Source organism: Rhinopithecus bieti, unplaced genomic scaffold (genome assembly GCF_001698545.2).
Source record: "Rhinopithecus bieti isolate Rb0 unplaced genomic scaffold, ASM169854v2 scaffold_41745, whole genome shotgun sequence".
Classification (NCBI taxonomy): domain Eukaryota; kingdom Metazoa; phylum Chordata; class Mammalia; order Primates; family Cercopithecidae; genus Rhinopithecus; species Rhinopithecus bieti.
In genome coordinates, this window is record NW_016816918.1 from 197,442 (window position 1) to 219,216 (window position 21,775).

Below are 21,775 nucleotides of genomic sequence, written 5' to 3' on the forward strand. Positions count from 1 at the left end.
GGAGATGGCGGGGAGGCGGAGGTTATGGTGAGCCGAGATGGTTCCACTGCACTCCAGCCTGGCGACAGAGCGAGACCCCTCTCGGGGAAAAGAAAAAAACTGAAACACCTTCGGGACCTCAGAGTACAGCCCAGAGGCCTATTCCACCCAGTTCTTCATTGTGCCACTCTCTGATGTTTCTAACACGAGAGAAAAAGAAATGGACAAAAAGGCGAACTAGAGAATGATGGAAGTAGGCCACAGAGCTGGAGGAGGACAACTGCGGAGAACGCCAACAGGCCTCCTCTCGGTTTCTCATTTCCCCATTCGAAATGTGTCCGAAAAGTCCCGAAGAAAAGCAACCGGGCTGCGTTAACAGAGCGTGGCCTATACACTATCCGAGCTCCATGACTCCAGACTTCCAGTGAGCGGCCCAGGCAAAAGTGCGTCACCCAGCTTTTCTGTCCCAATGGAGACATGCTCAGGTCCTGTCCAGGAATTCTGGAAGTCTCTGAGGCGCAAAAGTTCGCACTGAGCTTACTTCTACGTTTACAACTAATCTAAAGGGTCAAGAAGTGAAAGCGAAAAACGCCACCACCAACCACCCCACCCTCACTTCTAAAACGGGGTGTCTACTCACCTTACTCTACCCCTACGCATTGACCTTTACCTCCCAATAAACCCTTCTTCTAGGAAGCCACGAACCTCTGTGAAGGTGAAAGCAAAGCGGAGACACAGCCCTAAAGCCGAGGTCTGGAAGGACTAAAACCCCAGCTCTCAGAATCGCGGAAACAAACGGCACCTCCGTATGCAAGATGGCGACCACCTCTCGGTTATCCAGGCCAAAACTAGGCTTTTGCGCCAGGCATTGTGGGAATTGAAGTCTGACGTTCACACCGGCTCCGTAAACCTCACGGCACGGAGACTAGGTCTCCCAGAATCCATGGCGTGATAAACGCACTAATTTGGCAACTAAACAGACCGGAATTAGTTCCTAGCTCTGGAGAAGGGAAGTTATCGAAAAACACCAACTTTAGTTAAAAGAAAGCAGCGACCTCCTCTGGCGTTCGCCCCCGAAAGAAAAGGGAATATGAGAACCTGGCGCCCGAAATAGATGTGTAACCGGCTCTCATTCTTAGGGCTTTCTGGAAGACAAAGAGCCAGCTGACTTTTCCAACGGAACTCCACAGTTGGTACCACAAATTTGGATTCCGGCGGTTTCTACGAAAGACCACCTGACGTAGTTTTAGGTTCATGCTTTTCTGTGGAAGGAAAGAATTACTGCGGCGCAGGTCCCCAATAACAGATAAAAATACTTATGAACAAAATCGTTTAGTGTCATGTCGCTGTTTTGTTTTTGGAAATACAGACCGATGACTGAGCTTTCCCATTAAGAGTCAATATATGCAAAGCACGTAGGACAGCGAGCTCCTGGTAAGAATAAGCGTTATGTAAGTGTTTGTTGCATTAAAAATAAATACAAATCAAACAACTGGCAGTCCACAACTGAGGGCTTCTTTTCTCTTCCCACCACCTCTCCAACCCGTCCTGCCTCCTCTGGTTCCCCATCCCCCATAACTTCAGGTCCTTGCAAGGAAAACTGATCATCTCTTCATATTTAAGTAATTATTTCTATGGATATGTACCTTTTTCCATCTCCAACCTGTTAACAATTTCATTTGTTGTTAAAATTACAGTCTGGAATATATACATTTGATTATTTAACTAACAGCCTTGTGATCAAGGGAGTTCACCAAAGCAACCCATCTTTTTAGAAAGAAATCTATCTCAAATACAGATTTGTGCTATGACCTTTGTCTTCTCATAATTGAAGTTATGCATCCTCCTTTGAAACAGCCACATTTGCGTGAGGTTGTGGCGTTCTCAGTGTGTTACATCCGCAGGCACACTATGCTCATTATAAAATAATATTAATCTTTGTCACCCCATCAAGGTATCGTCCTGTTTCTCCATGGCATATTTTCCCCCTTAAAACTAATAAGCAGCCGGGCACGGTGGCTCACTACTGTGATCTCAGCACTTTGGGAGGCTGAGGTGGGCTGATCACCTGAGGTCAGGAGTTCGAGACTAGCCTGGCCAACGTGGTGAAACTCCATCTGTACTAAAAATACAAAAATTAGCTGAACATGATGGCGGGCACCTACAATCCCAGCTACTTGGAAGGCTGAGGCAAGAGAATCGCTTGAAGGTGGAGGTTGCAGTGAGCCGAGATCACGCCATTGTACTCCAGCCTGGGTGACAAGAGCGAACAAGAGCGAGACTCCATCTCAAAAAAAAAAAAAAAAAACTAATAAGCAATCAATCTATGAGGTTACACTTTGAGACCAAGCAAATATCCTGCTCCTAATCAAACTTTACCTTATGATTTAGATTCCATAAATGTTGGCATTTTTTTTCCCACCTCCTTCAAGTCTTCCACATTTGTCAATCCAGATGCTGCTATAGAGCAGAATCCTACTTGTTTATTTATTCACTATCAGTATGAATTTATGGATTTCTTTTGTTCAGGTGGTTATACTCCATTGCTCTCCTTACTTGTTTACTATTAATAGACTATTTTTAGGATGGTTTTAAATGCGCATAAAAATCGAGCAAATGGTAGAGTTCCCATGTACCACATACACACACACACAGAGTTTCCCTTATTACTAATCTCTTACATTGTTACAACTAATGACCTAACATTGATACATTAACATTAACTTGTTATAACTTATTAGTTATAACATATGTAACATTAAGTTACGTATCAGTTATATATCAGTTATATAACTTATTCATTATTCAAATTTCCTTCATTTTTACCTAAATGCCCTCTCTGTTCCAGGATTCCATCCAGGATACCACCTTACATTTAGTTATCATGTTTCCTTAGGCTCCTTTTGGCTGTGACAATTTCTTGTCCATGAGGCATTTTATTTGTAAATATGTGTATTACATCCCTAGAAAAAGAATCCCAGGATTTCCCTCCTGTGTGTTTTCCTCTTGTTTCTTCATGGTCCATGATGCCAGCTGAGGTTGTCAGTACAATGAAACCAAACTGGTGGAATGGAAGCAGATTATTCTGCCATTTTTCCAGATCTTTGAGTTGCACATCAAATCTGGGGCTGATCATTCCACACTTGTTTAGCCTTCCTGTGAGGTTCACAACAATTTTCCCAGCTCTGTGATCATCAGTGGTTTCAAATTCGCCAATGTAACCATGCTTCATCATCACAGTGAGAAACCGGACGATGGCTTTGGAGCAAGGCCTAATAAGCACCTGGCCTTTGCCTCTTCTTTTCGGCATTGTTGATGCTCTTGAGAGCATCAGCCAGGACATTCATGCGCACCATTGCGGCGGCGCGGAAAGATGGCGGAAAGAAGACCGGAGAGGAGAGTGCAAGGAGTTGGCTGCGACAATTCCTTAAATTTATTTTTTTAGTATCTTAAGCTTATTTTTGGTGACCTTGCCTTTTTGTTTTGTTTTGTTTTTGACAAAATCTTGCTCTGTCGCCCAGGCTAGAGTGCAGTGGCACCATCTCGGCTGACTGCAACCTCTGCTTCCCAGGTTCAAGAGATTCTCCTGCCTTAGCCTCCTGAGTAGCTGGGACTATAGGCGCACACCAACAAGCCTCGCTAATTTTTGTATTTTATTAGAGACGGGGTTTCACCATATTGATCAGGCTGGTCTTAAACTCCTGAACTCAAGCGATCCACCCGCCTCTACCTCCCAAAGTGCTGGGATTACAGGTGTGAGCCACAGTGCCTGGCAGTCCTTGACAATTTTGAGGAAAACTGATCAGATATCTTGTAGCATATTCTTATGTTGGGATTTGTCTGATGTTTTTCGCAGCCTCCAGAACTGTGAGAAATAAGTTTGTTATTTGTTATTATTTTTATTTATTTACTAAGACAAGGTCTTACTCTGTCACCCAGGCTGTAATGTAGTGGCACAATCACAGCTCACTGCAGCCTCAGCCTCCTGGGCTCAGGTAATTTTCCCACCTCAGCCTCTTGAGTAGCTAGGACCATAGGCATGCATCACGATGCCCTGCTAATCTTTGCATTTTTTGTAGGCATGGGTTTTCACCATGTTGTGCAAGCTAAATTTTTCTTCCTTTTAAATTACCCATCTCTGCTATTTCTTTTATTTTCTCTTTCTTTTTTTTTTTTTTTTTTTTTTGCCACTTCTACTAGGGTCTTTGTTTTGAGGCAGGATCTCACTCTGTCACCCAGGCTGGAGTGCAGTGGTGCCGTCACAGCTCACTGCAGTCTCAACCTCACAGGCTCAAATGACCTTTCCCCACTCAGCCTCCCAAGTAGTAGCTGGGACTATGGGTATGTACCACCATGCCCAGACAATTTTTGTACTTTTCGTAAAGACAGGGTCTCACTCTGTTGCCCAGGCTGGTCTTGAATTCCTGGCCTCAAGTAATATTCCTGCTTTGGCTTCTCAAAGTGCTGGGATTACAGGCATGAGCCGCCAAGCCCAGCAGAATGTGCTACTTTTTATAGCAGCACAAAGAAACTAAGATAGGGTGTTCTGCTCCTCCTCCTTTAGGGTGGAATACTGTAGGGAAGGGAAAAATATTTTGCTTCTACCCTTTGGTTCTCAGCTGAAACTCTGTAACTAAAGAAAAGTATATGGATTTATTTAACACAAGTTTTTGATACATGGAAACCTTCATAAGAATATGAAGACCTCAAAAATAGTTAAACCTGAGTGTTTTATACAAGGTTTGATGAAGAGAGAAGTCATGGAAAAATGCGATAGGACAAAGCGGGTATGAGCTATAGTGTAGCAAACCGGGGGAAATTAGCAGGCTTCTTTGTTTAGATTCCTGTTGGTGTCCCTCTGTTTTCAAAAGTAAGGATGCTCCTTTTCTCCACAAAGAGGAAGGGCACCTCTTACATGAGGGTCTTATGACTTGCCTCAGGAGAAGGTCAAAGAGCCCTTCTTATACCTGCCATTTCTCAGATCCTTCAGCTTAAAATATTTGATATGTCAAAATTGTGCCATAACTTAAAAAACAAATTAACTGAAGTTGCAAGGTACAAAGTTAACATACAAAAATCAGTAGCATTTGTATAAGCTAACAATGAAATATTTGAAGAAAAATAAAATCTCATTCACGATAGCTACAATGATCTAAAATGGGGTGTTTACTTACCTCACTGTACTCCTACACATAGATCTTTACAATACAATACTTACGAATAAATTTAACAAAGGAGGTGAAAGATTTGTACACTGAAAACTATACAATATTGATTAAAGAAATTGAAGATGACACAAATAAATGCTTACAGATTAGAAGAATTAGTATTGTTAAAATGAACATACTACCCAAAGAAATCTACAGATTCAATGCAATCCCTATCAAAACTGCAATGACATTTTTTCACAGAAATAGAAAAAACAATACAGAAACTCATGAAATCACAAAAAAAGCATGAGAGCCAAAGCAATCCTGAGCAACAAGAACAAAGAACAAAGTTTTGCATCACACTACCTGACTTCAAAATATATTACATGGATATAATAACCCAAACAATATGGTATTGGTATCAAAATAGACAAACTGGCCTGCACGGTGGCTCACGCCTGTAATCCCAGCACTTTGGGAGGTCAAGGTGGGAGGATCACTTGAGGTCAGGAGTTCAAGACCAGGCTGGACAACATGGCAAAACCTTGTCTCCACTAAAAATACAAAAATTAGCTGGGCATTGTGGTGCACACCTGTAGTCCCAACTATTCAAGAGGCTGAGGCAGGAGAATCACTTGAACCTGGGAGGTGGAGGTTGCAGTGAGCTGAGATCCTGCCACTGCACTCCAGCCTGGGTGACAGAACTAGACTCTGGAAAAAAAAAGACACATTGACCAATGGAACAGAAGACCCAGAAATAAATCTATGTGTTCATAGCCAAATTATTTATTTATTTATTTATTTATTGGAGACAGTCTCATTCTGTGGCCCAGGCTGGAGTGCAGTGGCTCGATCTCGGCTCACTGTAACCTCTGCCTCCTGGGATCAAGCGATTCTCCTACTTCAGCCTCCCAAGCAGCTGGGATAACAGGCGCGTGGCTCCACGCCTGGCTAATTTTTGTATTTTTAGTAGAGACAGGGTTTCTCCATGCTGGCCAAGCTGGTCTCATATCCTGACCTCATGATCTGCCTGCCTTGGCCTCCCAAATTTCTAGGATTACGGGGTTGGGCCACCATGCCCAGCCATGATTTCTTTTTTTTTTTTTTTGAGACAGAGTCTTGCTCTGTCACCCAGGCTGGAGTGCAGTGGCGTGATCTCAGCTCACTGCAACCTCCACCTCCCAGGTTCAAGTGATTCTCCTGCCTCAGCCTCCCGAGTCAGTAGGACCACAGGCACATGCCCCCATGCCCGGCTAATATTTGTATTTTTAGTAGAGATGAGGTTTCGCCATGTTGGCCAGGATGGTCTCGAACTCCTGGCTTCAAGTTATCCACCTGCCATAGCCTCCCAAAGTGCTGAGATTACAGGCAAAAGCCACTGTGCCCAGCCAGCCAAATGGTTTTTGACAAAGGTACCAACAACATACATTGAGCTCAAGCCATCTTCCTCTTTGATAAATGATGCTGGGAAAACCAAATATCCATATGCAGAAGAATTAAACCAGACCCCTATATCTCGTTATATACAAAAGCCAACTCAAAGTGGATTGAAAACCTACACATAAGACCTTAAACTATAAAACTGCTAGAAGAAAGCATAGGGAAAACACCACAGGACATTGGCCTAAGCAAAGATTTTATGACTAAACCCTCAAAACGGGACAAACTAAAAAAACGCAAGTGGAACTTAATTAAACTAACATCCAGAATATACAAGGAGCACAAACAGCAGCAAAAACAAACAACTAAAACAAAAAAAATTTACCAATCCCATTTAAAAAGTGCGTAAAGGATCTAATTAGACATTTCTTTTTCTTTTTTTTAGAGTCTTGCTCTGTCATCCAGGCTGGAGTTCAGTGGCACGATCTCAGCTCACTGCAACCTCTGCCTCCTGGATTCAAGTGATTCTCCTGCCTCAGCCTCCCGAGTAGCTGAGATTACAGGCACGCGCCACCATGCCCAGCTAATTTTTGTATCTTTACGTTTCACCACGTTGGCCAGGATGGTCTCAGTCTCTTGACCTCGTGATCTGCCCGCCCTGGTCTCCCAAAGTGCTGGGATTACAGGTGTGAGCTGCTGCACCGCACCAGATATTTCTTTCTTTCTTTTTTTTTTTTTGAGACACTCTTGTTGCCCAGGCTGAAGTGCAATGGCACGATCTTTGCTCACCATGACCTCTGCCTCCCAGGTTCAAGTGATTCTTCTGTCTTAGCCTCCCGAGTAGCTGGGATTACGGGCACATGCCACCACGCCCGGCTAATTTTGTATTTTTAGTAAAGATGGGGTTTCTCCATGTTGGTGAGGCTGGTCTTGAACTCCCGACCTCAGGTGATCCACCCGCCTCGGCCTCCCAAAGTGCTGGGATTACAGGCGTGAGCCACCGCGCCCAGCCCAGACATTTCTTAAAAGAAGACGTGCAAATAGCCAATGCTTAATAGGGAAAAAGACAGTCTCTTCAATAAATGCTGTTGGGAGGCCCGATGTGATGGCTCACATCTGTAATCCCAGCACTTTAAGAGGCTGAGGTGGCGCCAGGCACCATGGTTTATGCCTGTAATCCCAGCACCTTGGGAGGCCAAGGGGGGGCGGATCACCTGAGGTCAGGAGTTCAAGACCAGCCTGGCCAACATGGTGAAACCCCATCTCTACTAAGAATACAAAAATTAGCCAGGCATGATGGCAGGCACCTGTAATTCCAGCTACTCAGGAGGCAAAGGCAGGAGAATCACTAGAACCTGGGAGGCGGAGGCTGCAGCGAGCCCGGATCGAGCCACTGTGCTCCAGCCAGGGCAACAAAGCGACCCTCCATCTAAAAAATAAATAAATAAATAAAATAAAGCCAGGACGCCCCTCAGGTTTGGTCTATCTTTGCATGTGCCCACTTCCTCCTTTGAGCTTCCCTGCCGTATTTTGATGCAGTACAAAAGCTGTTACCAGAAGTTGTGCAGATGCTGGTGCAACGCTTCTTGTACAGACTGCAGAAACATGAGCTAAATTAACTTCCTTTCTCTATAAATTACCCAGCCTCAGCCTCAGATATTCCCTTATAGCAACACAAAATGGACTAAGTCCATAGTGTCATTAAGTAGGAAAAGAAAATCTAGCAAGAGAAATGGGCCATGCAGTGAGTAAAGGGGGTACGTATTGATAAATTCAGTTTTGCGCATGGTACATTTTATTTGCCTGGAAGATCACCAGATGGTAGTGTTGGGGATTTGCCTGGATTCAAGAGAGGGGTTGGAGATGAAGGTATTGGGAGTTTTTAGCGTGGAAGAACTAGTTGAAGCCTTGGGCTTAGCCAGACTGATTCAAGGAGACTACAAAGATTACCTAAGAAAACTAGAAGGCTGAGATAAAAATTCTCAAGATCCCCAATATTGAACAAGCAGGCGAGAAGAGGAGGCTGCAAAAAAGAACAGAGAGGTGGGAGGTGAAAGTATCAAGAAGAAGGTGATGACCAAGAGCATTAAATGCCCCAGGGAGAGGTGGACAACTAGGAATCCAAGGAACTGGAGGCGAGGCGCTCACAGGAGGCACTAGTGAAGCAGTTTCCATGGCATGGTGGGAGTTGGAAGCCTCATTAAAGAAAGGTTTAACTGTGAGTAAGAAGTGGGTTTTTTTTAGAGCATGGTTATGAGATTGTTACGATGTCTGTAATATAACAGATACATAATTTTTTATATAGACAATATCATGTGTAAATGTGTGTTAAAGCCACATGGTAGGTGCAGCTAGCATTCTAATCAGTTGTTTATATGGGGAGCAGGAGAGAGTCAGCTAGCCTCATATCAAAAAGGCTGTGTTCCAGAGGGAGTACAACCACCCCTTTAGCTATTTATACCTCCATCAACACTACTTTGCTCGTTAATGTCATAAATGACTTTTTAAAACTAATTGCTTGTAAATATCATGAAGGACATAAGAAATGGATTCTCACTGGCGAAATTAAAAGTATTTAAGTTAAAATATTTTGGAGACACTCCCTACCTTTACTGAACAAATGATAAGAAGAGAGTGAAGACTGTAGCCCACACCTGTTGAGATGACATTCAACCTTAAGTCAGTAGGAATTCTGCTTGTCTGATATCAACTGTGAAAACTATAGCATCTGCCTGAAAAGAGCCTTGCATGCAACATAGTAGAGCACTAAAAGGACAAAGAACGGTCATGAGGCTTACTACGTAGGCTCTGTAAGCTACTCTGTGCCTGCTTGCTAAACAAAAATGTTTAATGCATCTGTGAGACGGAAACTTGCTCTCAAGTTTGGGGGGAGAAGGTTTTTTTACTTCATTCTAACAACTGAAGGCAACTGTTGTCTATCAAAAAACAGTTGTCAGAGTTGGGTTAATAAATTTGCATGGTCAGCTCAAAATAAAAATAACAAAGAGAGATGGGGCTTTGGCAGAAGATTTTAGGGCTGTCTGTGCTATTGGCTGCTTTGCTTCATCTGAGGTGTCATGGCCTTACCATTCTAAAAGGCATATCCTGTTCATATTTGATAGATGATTGATTTTATCATTGCTTAGATGACAGACAACAAAACTTTATAATTTATTCCCCCAAGGATGAGATCCCAAGAGTTAAAAAGTGATAGCAACAGCTGAATTACACTTTCGCAGCTGGTTAAAATGATAAATACGATGTTATGTTTATTTCACTATAATAAAAAAGTGATAGATCAAAGACCTAAGTATCAGACCTAAAATTACAAAAATCTTAGAAAATAGGGGTGAAAGGCTTCATGATGTTAGTTTTGCCAATGATTTCATAGATAAGACACTAAAAGCACAGTCAACAAAAGAAAAAAACAGGGGCTGGTCACGGTGGCTCACGCCTGTAATCCCAGCACTTTCGGAGATTGAGGCAGGTGGATCACCTGAGTTCAGGAGCTTGAGACCAGTCTGGGTAACATGGTGAAACCCTGTCCCTACTAAAAATACAAAAATTAGCCAGGCATGGTGGCGGGCGCCTATAGTCCCAGCTACTCGAGAGACTGACACATGAGAATCGCTTGAACCCGGGAGGCAGAGGTTGCAGTGAGCTGAGATCGTGCCACTGCACTCCTGCCTGGGCGACAGAATGAGACCCTGTTTTGCACTCCTGATTGGGTGACAGAGTGAAACCCGTCTCAAAAAGAAAAAGAAAAAGAAAAAATAGGTAAATTAGACTATATCAAAATTTAAAACTTCTGTGTATTGAAGTACAATCAACAGAGTGAAATGGCAACCTATGGAAATTTGGGAAGAAATATTTGCAAATCATGTATCTGATAAAGGGTTAATATTTAGAATGTATAAAGAACTGCTACGGCCGGGCACGGTGGCTCAAGCCTGTAATCCCAGCACTTTGGCAGGCCGAGACGGGCGGATCACGAGGTCAGGAGATCAAGACCATCCTGGCTAACATGGTGAAACCCCGTCTCTACTAAAAATACAAAAAAAAAAACTAGCCGGGTGACCTGGCGGGCGCCTGTAGTCCCAGCTACTCGGGAGGCTGAGGCAGGAGAATGGCGTGAACCCGGGAGGCGGAGCTTGCAGTGAGCTGAGATCTGGCCACTGCACTCCAGCCTGGGCGACAGAGCGAGACTCCGTCTCAAAAAAAAAAAAAAAAAAAAAAAAACTGCTACAACTTAACAATAGCAACAAAACAACAACACAAACAATTTAAGACATGGACAACGCTGGGCGTGGTGGTTCACACTTGTAATCCCAGCACTTGCAGAGGGAAGGCAGGAGGATCTCTTGAGCCCAGGAGTTCAAGATCAGCCTGGGCAACATAGTGAAACTTAGACACTTTGTCTCTACAAATAAATAAAATAAAATTCGCCAGGTGTGGTAGTGCGTGCATGTAGTCCCAGCTACTTGGGAGGCTGAGGTGGGAGGTGGGAGGATTTGCTTGAGCCTGGGTGGTGGAGGCTGCAGTGAGCTGAGATTGTGCCACTGAATTCCAGCCTGGGTGACAGGAAAAAAAAAAAAAAAAAGAAAACTGTATATATAATTTTGTATAGCTTCTTTGGAGAAATGTCTCCAAATGGGCAAGGTCTTGAATATGTCTTCATACTTGCCCATGTCTTTATATGTCTTTATATGGGCAAGGTCTTGAGTAGATATTTCTCCAAAGAAGGTATACAAATGGCCAATAAGAACATGAAAAGATGCTCAGCAGACATCACAACTATAATGATATATCACCTCACAACCATTAGGATGGCTGCTATCAAAATAAAATTAAAAAAAAAAAACCCAGAAAATAACAAGGGTTGGTGAGGATGCAGAGAAATTGGAACCCTTGTGTATTATTGGTGGGAATGTGAAATGGTGCAGTTACTGTGGGAAATAGCACCGTGCATCGTCAAAAAAATGAAACATAGAGTTACCATGTGATCCAATTCCGCTTCTGGGTATATACCCAAAATAATAGAAAGCAGGGTCTCACAGAGATATCTGAACACCCATGTTTATGGCAGTATTGTTCTCAATAGACAAAAGATAGAAATAACCCTAGGACGCATTGACAGATGAATGTGTAAACCTAACGTGCTATTAACATGCAATGGAATATTACTCAGCCTTAAAAAGGAAGGAGGCCAGATGCTATGGCTCATGCTGAAATCTTAGCACTTTGGGAGGCCGTGGCTCAAGGATCACTGGAGCCCAGGAGTTGGAGACCAGGCTGGGGAATGGAGCAAGACCTTATATCAAAAATTAAATTAAAAGGAAGGAAATCTTGTCACATGCCACAATATGGATGAACCTTGAAGGCATTGTAGTAAAATAAGCCAGTCACAAAAAAACAAATGCTGCCTAAAATAGCCAAACTTACAGAAACAGAAAGTAGAATGGTGGTTGCCAGGGGCTGAGGGAAGGAGGAAATGGGAAGTTGTTATCTAATACATACAGAGTTTCAACTTTGCAAGATAAAAATTCTGGAGATTTTTTTGCACAACAATGTGAAATATATGTAACACTACTGAACTGTATACTTAAAAATGGTCAAGATGTTAACTTTTTTTGTGTATTTTACCCAATATTTTTTTACAAAGTCATAGTGACAGGGAGATCCAGTAATAGAAAATAGATATTTTCAAGTACTTGAATAAAAGAAAATTCTTTGAAGGAAACTAAATGAAAAAAATAGGATTACACTTAACAATATTTTAACTGAAAACATTGGAGAAAAAATTGCTGCAGAGATTGTTAGAGAACATTTTCTGCTTCTAACGTGTCTCTTCTGTTAACTTTCCTGGATAAGGGGATAAGGAGGCTGCCCAGTCTAGAAAATCTTGGGGTTCCACTGTCTTTAAGGCAGTGATATTGGTGTCTCTTCTGATATTTTACTTCGCAGGATGGTTCAGAGTCCAGCCGCCTCCAAGCCCTAGCAGTAAAGAAGATACATGCTGTTCAAGGAGGCTTTGCCTTGAGGCATGTGTTATAAATTACTCTTAAGAATCGAATTTCACCCTTTTCCTTAGATGTCATGAGAATCTTAAAAGCAGGAAAAATTATCAATCATCAGTAAACATGAGAAGTATTTTCATTTGATCAAAAGGCAAGCTAATGATGGTTTTCTTCCAGCCCACTCTTGGACACCACAAGTTGGGCTGGCTGCCTGAACGGGCACCCCATTTTCAACTCACAGACCCGTGTTCCAAAGGGTAAATACACAATGTCTTTGCTTTATGGATTTTCCTGTTAACAATTATAAGGGCAACAAAATGTACCAAGAGGACGATTCCAGAGGTTTCACATTTCCACAGTGTCACAGCAATGTCCCTTCTCCTGTACAGTTACAATGCCCCTACAGCGATGGCCACGGGATTATCTCAGCCCTGTCAGTTTTCCCTGGAAGGCCCAGGTTGTCAGGCGGGCAGGCCTCATTTGTTCTTGACTTCTGCCCAACACAGGTATCAGAAGAGGGAATTTCCACAAAGAAGTTGGTCATCAAATCATGGTGAAATGTACTTTCCAGCACCAAGACTGGAAGGGCAAACGTATGGTGTAATCTCGTTTTGTGAAAGGAAGGAGGAAAAGGAAAAGAAGAAGCAAAGAAGAAACATCATATATGTGTGTATATATTTGTAGAAACTTGAAAAGTGATGTAGAAGTAGACATTCTATGATGCAGACAGTGCTTGCCTCGAGAGGAGTTTGGTGCAGTGAGGACTGGCAGGGAGGTGATTAACTTTTTCTTCATGTATCTCTGTATTTTGACTTGTTACAAGAATATATTAAATGCATTTTACAAGTTCAATTCCATTCTATAGCATTGTTTTATAGTGATCGGATGAAAATTATTATACTATTTTTAACATGAACACATGCAAATCCTCCTAAAGTTAAATTTATTCACTTATTCTCTGCAAGACGTACTTCTACTTTAAGCTTAGAATCAGTATCATTTATGGCTAACAGTGTGGATTCCAAAGGCAGATTTCCTGGATGCAAATTCGGGCTCTCCCTCCTACTGGCTACATGACCTTGAGCAAAGTACAAAACCCTTCTGAGCCTTGATTTTTTAGCTTGTATAATGGAAATGATAATAGTTCTACTTCACAGGACTGCTCAGGAGATTTAATGAATCAAATATGTAGTGCATTTAGAATAGTGTCTGGCAAACTATATGTTATTTTTTTTAAGTTTTCTGTGTGGAGAACCCATCATTTATGAATCTAGATTATAGAAGCTGAGGCTTTTGCAATGTTTGTTATTGCCATGGTGCTAAAAATCTCTGTAGTAATATACTTGTGCAAAATGCACATAAAACTGCTATGTACTATGAATTTTAAGTAACAATTATACTAAAAGCTTGAATATTTACTAGGATGTTTAAATTATAATAAAAGAAGATTTTCAGATTATAGTGCACGTATAATAAATATGGAGAAAGGAAGACAGCAAGTACACCTTTACATTAAAATCAAAGCTGTCACAAGGGCTGGGTGAGATGGCTCATGTCTGTCATCCCAACACTTTGGGAGGTCAAAGTGGGGGGATCCTTTGAGCCCAGGAGTTCAAGACCAGACTGGGCAATAGAGTGAGACCCTGTCTCTACAAAAAATTTAAAAACTCATGAGGCACAGTGGCATGCACCTGTAGTCTCAGCTACATGAGAGTCTTGTTGGGAGATCACTTGAGCCCAGGAGGGACTGCAGTGAGCTGTGATTGCACCAGCGCACTCCAGCCTGGGCAACAGAGCAAGACCCTACTTCAAAAATAAAATAGGCCAGGCACAGTGGCTCACACCTGTAATCCCAGCACTTTGGGAGGCTGAAGTGGGGAGATCACTTGAAGTCAGGAGTTCAAGACCAGCCTGGCCAATATGATGAAATCCCATCTCTACTAAAAATACAAAAAATTAGCCAGGTTTGGGGGCAGGCGCTCATAATCCCAGCTACTCAGGAGGCTGAGGCAGGAGAATCTCTTGAACCTGGGAGGCGGAGGTTGCAGTGAGCCGAGATCACACCATTGTGCTCCACTCCAGCCTGGGCACTGCAGTGAGACTCCATCTCAAAAAAAAAAATTAAACAAAACAAAACTCTGTCACAAGAAAACACCAGTGGGTGCTTAAGGATTATAAATGTGTCCAGTACTTTTCTGGCTACTATGGGATGAGCCGTAGGGGATCCTGGTGGGTACAGAGATGTGGATGTGCTGAGGAGGCAATAGTGGGTAGGTTTGGTGCTACCTTCTAGAACACTTCACCACATTCTTCTCCACAACCATAAAGGTGGAAACAGGCTTTTAACACAACCAGGCAAAAGACATTGCTCATAGACTTTTCTTTCCTGCATGAAGTAAACAGGTCTTTCCCCCCTAAACTTTTTTCCCAATTTTTGTGTGTTTTTTGTTTTTTTAAATTTTCAATTAATTATTTATTTTGTTGTTGTTGGTTGTTCTTTCTCTTTTAGATAATGTCCTTAGGAACATGGCTTCTCTCTCTCTCTCTCTCTCTTTTTCTTCTTCTTTTTTGAGACAGAATCTTGCTCTGTTGCTCAGGCTGGAGTGCAGTGGCACAATCTTGGCTCACAGAAACCTGCAGCTCCTGGGTTTATGTGATTCTCCTGTCTCAGCCTCCTGAGTAGCTGAGACTACAGGTGCCCGCCACCATGTCTGGCTAATTTTTTTTTTTTTTTAAGTAGAGATGGGGTTTCACCATGTTGAACAGGCGGGTCTCGACCTCCTGACCTCAAGTGATCCACCCACCTCTGCCTCCCAAAGTGCTGGGATTACAGATGTGAGCCACTGTGCCCAGCCACTTTTCTCTTCTTCACCCTCACCTCTTCACCATGACCTTTCCTTCATAATCTCCATGCTTGATCTTTCTACAACACTTATCACTCCAAACAACAGGGTCAACCGCCACCTTCCCTCTCCCTGATGCTCCCTTCTTCTTCTTCTTTTTTTTTTTTTTTTTTTTTTTTTTTTTTTTTTTTGAGACAGAGTCTTGCTCTGTCTCCCAGGCTGGAGTGCAGTGGCGCGATCTCGGTCACTGCAAGGTTCACGCCATTCTCCTGCCTCAGCCTCCCAAGTAGCTGGGACTACAGGCGCCTGCCACCACACCCGGCTAATTTTTTTGTATTTTTGGTAGAGATGGGATTTCACCATGTTAGCCAGGATGGTCCAGATCTCCTGACCTCGTGATCCACCTGCCTTGGCCTCCCAAAGTGCTGGGATTACAGGCGAGAGCCACTCTGCCCAGCCTAAAAACCAATTTCTTAATTTTTATTAAATCTAATTTATCAATTGTTTTCTCTTAGAATCATGCTTTTGCTGTTGAATCTATAAAAGTTTTGCCTATACCAAAATAAAATAAAATTTTCTCCTATATTTTCTTTCAGAAGTTTTGTATTTGGAGGGCTTATATTTTGTCTGTAATCTATTTTGAGCTTTTCTGGTATATGTTGCAAATTATGGATTTTACTTTTTTTGCATATGGATATCCAACTGTTTCAGTACCACTTGTTGAAAAGATTATTTATTTTCCATTAAATTGCCCTTGAAACCATCAAAACCAATTGACCATATATGCATGGGCCTTTTTATGGAATCTCTATCTGTTTTACTGATTTATCCATCATATGCAATTTCTCATTTTCTTGACTACTGTAGCTTTATAATAAACTCTGGAAGTCAAGTAATATGAATCCTTTTATATCATTCTTTTCCACATCATTTAGGCTATTCTAGGTCCTTTGCATTTTCATATGAATTTTAAAATCGATTTGTCAATTTCTATAAAAAGATCCACTGGGATTTGGGTTCAGACTGCATTAAATCTGTAAATCAATTTGGGGAGAAGTAACATCTTAAAAATATGAAGTCTTTTCATCTATTAACATGGTATATATCTTCGAGTTCTAAGGCCTTTTAAATCTCTCTTAAGAATGTTCTATAGTCTTCAGGCACTCAGAGTTTACATATTGTTTGTCCAATTTATTCCTAATTATTTTATATTTTCATGTAATTTTAAATGGTTTGGTTTTTAAATTTCAATTCTTTTTTTCTTATTTTTTGAGATGGAATCTTGCTCTGTCGCCAGGCTGGAGTACAGTGGTGTGATCTCAGCTCACTGCAACCTCCACCTCCCGGGTTCAAGCAATTCCCCTGCCTCAGCCTCCCAAGTAGCTGGGATTACAAGCATGCACCACCACACCTGGCTAATTTTTTGTATTTTAGTAGGGACAGGGTTTCACCATATTGGCCAAGATGGTCTTAATCTCCTGACCTTGTGATCCGCCCACCTCGGCCTCCCAAAGTGCTGGGATTACCGGCGTGAGCCACTGCACCTGGCCTAAATTTCAATTTCTAATTGAATGTTGCTACTATAAAGAAACACACTTGAGGTTGGGCACAGTGGCTCACCCCTGTAATCCCAGCCCTTTGGGAGGCTGAGGTGGTAAGATCATTTGAGGTCAGGAGTTCAAGACCAGCCTGGCCAACATTGTGAAACTTTGTCTCTACTAAAAATACAAAAAAATTAGCTCAGCGTGGTGGTATGCACCTGTAATCACAGCTATTCGGGAGGCTGAGGCAGGAGAATTGCTTGAACTCAGGAAATGGAGCTTGCAGTGAGCTGAGATCGTACCACTGCACTCCAGCCTGGGCCACACAGCGTTTTTCTATATTTCTATTTTATCTTGCAACCCTGCTAAGCTTACTTATTAGTGCTAGTAGCTCCTTTTTGTAGATTCCATAGGATTTTGCATATAGATAATCATGTTCTCTGTGAGTAAAGATAGTCTTGATTTTTTCTTTACAGCTAGAGTTTTTTTAATTTCTTTCTCTTGCTTTATTGCACTAACCAGAACCTCTAATGGACCTCTTGCTAGAGTTTTATCAATTGCATTGAACTCTTTTTACTGAACTAGCCATTATTACATTGATTTTTAATTTTCTTCTGTTTTGTTTTCATTAATATTCACTCTGATCTTTATTATTTCCATTCTTCGGTATAAGTTTTATTTGCCCTCTTTTTTTCTAGTTTTTGTGAGTTGGAGGCTGGGGTCATTGATTTGAGACTTTGTTTATTTTCTATTCTTTTCTTTTCTTTTTTTTTTTTTTTTTCCAGGAAACATGTTCACAGATGTAATGCTTAAAAGATGCACTGCCAAATCCTAAAAAAAAATTGTTTACATAGTATAACCTCTCCATGCTCAACTCCTGCCACACTGCCAAATCCTAAAAAAAAATTGTTTACATAGTATAACCTCTCCATGCCCAACTCCTGCCGCACTGCCAAATCCTAAAACAAATTGTTTACATAGTATAACCTCTCCATGCTCCATTCCTGCCTCTCTTCCCACCCTGGTGCTTCAACTTCACACTCACCTTTCTTCATTTAATGGAATTGGCCTCACTTCTGTCGCCCTGGGGCCTTTGTACATACTGTCCTAGGTGCAAAACGTATTGCTGATAAAACACATTGTGGTAAAGAAGCTGGCCAAAACCCAGCAAAATCAAGATGGTGATGCAAGTGACTTCTGGTCATCCTCACTGCTCATTATATGCTAATTATAATACATTAGCATGCTAAAAGACACACCCACCAGCACCATAACAGTTTACAAATGCCATGGCAACGTCTGGAAGTTACCCTATATGGTCTAAAAGGGGAGGAACCCTCAGTTCCTGGGATTGCCTACCTCTTTCCTAGAAAACTCATGAATAATCCACCCCTTGTTTAGCATATAGTCAAGAAATAACTATAAGTATCCTCAGTCAAGCAGCCCATGCCGCTGCTCTGTCTGTGGAGTAGCCGTTCTTTATTCCTTTACTTTCCTAATAAACTTGCTTTCACTTTACTCTATAGACTCACCCCAAATTCTTTCTTGTGTGAGATCCAAGAACCCTCTCTCGGGTTCTGGATGAGGACCCCTTTCTGGTAACACCTGGACGTGGCCCAGTTTTTGTTGTGACGTCTGAACCCGGTTCAGATAAAAAAAAAAATTGTGCTCAAACTTGGATAGCTCAAAACACAAATCCATGGAGCTTCAGAATCCGAGAACTTACCCAGGTGTTTCTAGAGGGAGGACAAAATGAGTCTAGCAGGTACCTTGTTTGGTCACTCAGTGCTCCTGGGTGTTGATAGAAGCCCTACTTTGAATCTCACTTCTGACACCAACTGTTAAAAGAAAAACCTTAGGCAAATTTAATTTGTCAAAGTTTAATTGAGCAAAGATTGATTCATTAATCAGGCAGCCTCCAGAATCACAGCAGATTTAAAGAGACTCCAGTGCTCCTGCATAGTCAAAGAAAACTTGTGGACAGAAAAAGAAGTGATACACAGATAATGGAAGAGAGGTACAGAAATAGCCAGACTGGTTACAGCTTGGCATTTGCCTTATGTGAACCCAGTTTGAACAGTTGGCCACCTTCGATTGGCCAAAACTCAGTAGTTGGAAGAAGAATATGTTACAATCTGTTTATACATTCAGTTAGGTTACAGTCTGCTATGTAGGGAGAAACCTTTCAAATATGTAAAGAGGCAGCTTTAGGCTAAATTTAATTTAACAAGCCCCAATTTAACTGATCCAAGGCCCTGTGCAAGCGCTTTGGTTGCACGCTGTTATGTGCAGAATGTTTTTGTTCCCCCCAAATTAATATGTTGAAATCCTAATCCTTGAGGTGATGGTATTAAGAGGTGGGGCCTTTGGGAGGTAATTAGGTCTTGAGGGTGGAGCCCTTATGAATGGAATTAGTGCCCTTATAAGAAGAAACATGAGAGAGGTGATTTCTGTCTCCACCCTGTGAGGACACAGTGAGAACACCACCATCTGCCAACCAGGAAGTGGGTCCTCACCAGACGAAGGTCTGCAGGCACCCTGATCTTGGATTTCCAGCTTGCAGCACTGTGAGAAATGTTTGCTGTTTAGCCCATCAAGTCTATGGTATGTTTGTCATGGCAGCCCGAACTGAGACATACAACCTGAATCTGATTCGCTAGACAATGAATAGTCAATTGAAAAAATTGGGCCGGGCACGGTGGCTCAAGCCTGTAATCCCAGCACTTTGGGAGGCCGAGGCGGGTGGATCACGAGGTCAGGAGATCGAGACCCTCCTGGCTAACACGGTGAAACCCCGTCTCTACTAAAATACAAAAGCTAGCCGGGCGCGGTGGCGGGCGCCTGTAGTCCCAGCTACTCGGAGGCTGAGGCGGGAGAATGGCGGAAACCCGGGAGGCGGAGCTTGCAGTGAGCCGAGATCGCGCCACTGCACTCCAGCCTGGGCGACACAGTGAGACTCCGTCTCAAAAAAAAAAAAAAAAGAAAAAAGAAAAAATTGATCTGCAACTCCTGTACCAATTATTACAGAGGTATTTTTCCTTAGAAACAATCTAAATTCCCAGCTGGGCTCAGTGTCTCATGCCTGTTATCTCAGCACTTTGGGAGGCCAAGGTGGGCAAATCACTTGAAGTTAGGGGTTCAAGACCAGCCTGGCCAATACGGTGAAACCCCATCTCTACTAAAAACACAAAAATCAGCCGGGTATGGTGGCAGGTGCCTGTAATCTCAGCTACTCAGGAGGCGGAGGCAGAAGAATTGCCTGAACCTGGGAGGCAGAGATTTCAGTGAGCCAAGATTGCGCCACTGCACGCTAGCCTGGGTGACAGAGTGAGACTCTGTCTTAACAAACAAAAAAAAAAAGAAAAAAAGAAACAATCTAAATTTCCAACAGTAGGTAAATGCTTTAAGTTCACTATTACACATGTTACGGATAATTATTTGACCATTAGCAATGACTATCGAGATTTTAATCCCATGAAAAATAAATGCTTATGCTACATTGGTGTTTGAAGGAAGTAGGATTTTAAAATTGTTTTGGATTCCATGATTTAAGCTATGTCCATAGAAGAAAATTATAGAAAAGTCTTAAGAGGAAAAATACCAAAATATTAAGTTTTCTTTGAGTGGTAAGCTTAGGTATGACACTTTCTAACGTCTCTCTAGAGGATTTTGTCTTTTTTGAGTGGGAATTGGATATTTTCTAGTATCCAATTCAATGCCAGATTTCTTGTCAGTATACCCATCTTCCTGGTGGAGAATACCCATTGTAGGTAGTCTTGGTGGGAACAGTGCCACAACAAAAGCTGAAGGGGCCAGATTCACCATTTCCTCTCTCTGGTACAGCCAGTGTATGAGCACATGACCCATGATTTGGATAATGAAGTATTTTCCTAGTATTTTGCATCTTGATCTAATGTCCCAAGGCTATGAGTCTGGTCAAAGATATTTACTGCATGCAATCTTCATTGCACTGCTAATGGGTTTTTCTGATTATGTAGTTTCTGTTGCTATGGTTCTTGTAGCCAGCCATTCCCGTACAACACTGGCATCAGTTCCCTCTCACCCTGGGTCCCCAGCAGATCCTGGGTTCTGTGTCCTCTAATATCCTTCCCGTAAGCTCCCTTCTGCTTAATCTACTCAGATTTGCTGTTCATTGCTATCTCCAAGTAGTATAACTTAGTTATTCTCTCTGTATTTCCACATTTTCTCTGATAAAAGCATGTCACTTTGACGAAATATACTTTTGTTTTGTTTTGTTTTGTTTTTTGAGACTGAGTTTCACTCTGTTGCCCAGGCTGGAGTGCAGTGGCACCATCTCTGCTCAATGCAACCTCCACCTCCCAGGTTCAAGCGATTCTCCTGCCTCAGTCTCCCAGGTAGCTGGGATTACAGGTGCCCGCCACCACGCCGGCTAATTTTTGTATTTTTAGTGGAGATGGGGTTTCACCATGATGGCCAGGCTAGTCTCGAACTCCTGACCTCAAGTGATTCATCCACCTTGGCCTCCCAAAGTGTTGGGATTACAGGCGTGAGCTGCCGTGCTCTGCCAAATGGAAGTTTTAAACAGGAAAACACTGCTAAACCATCCCCAAATCACTTTTGCTCAGCTGTTTTAGATAGTGATTTAGTTAAAAAATAAAATCAGCTTCGCATTTCTAGGCTATAAAAAATAAATGTCATCTTTGTGTAATGAAACATTATTTTAAAATAAATTTTAGAGCATGGTAAGCACAAATATTTATAATGGAAAAATCAATAGATCACATCACTGATGGAAAATTAATGAAACCATTAAAGTCACACGAGTTTTTATTAAAGCCATACACATATATTTTCAAAGCAAATATGTTGACTAGTTCTTCTGA

General features: G+C 42.1%; 1 protein-coding gene and 1 pseudogene across 1 annotated transcript in view; both read right to left on the minus strand.

Annotated features, from left to right (window-relative positions):
- The window catches only part of N4BP2L2 (NEDD4 binding protein 2 like 2), a 23,992-nt gene extending 22,554 nt beyond the window's left edge, over nt 1-1,438 (minus strand). Inside the window, 1 exon segment of the mRNA XM_017855526.1 lies at nt 620-1,438. The gene's annotated coding sequence lies outside the window, so the exon portion shown is untranslated.
- Nucleotides 1,439-2,942: 1,504 nt separating this feature from the next.
- LOC108517531 (40S ribosomal protein S15a pseudogene) lies at nt 2,943-3,338 on the minus strand (annotated as a pseudogene).
- Nucleotides 3,339-21,775: the final 18,437 nt, after the last annotated feature.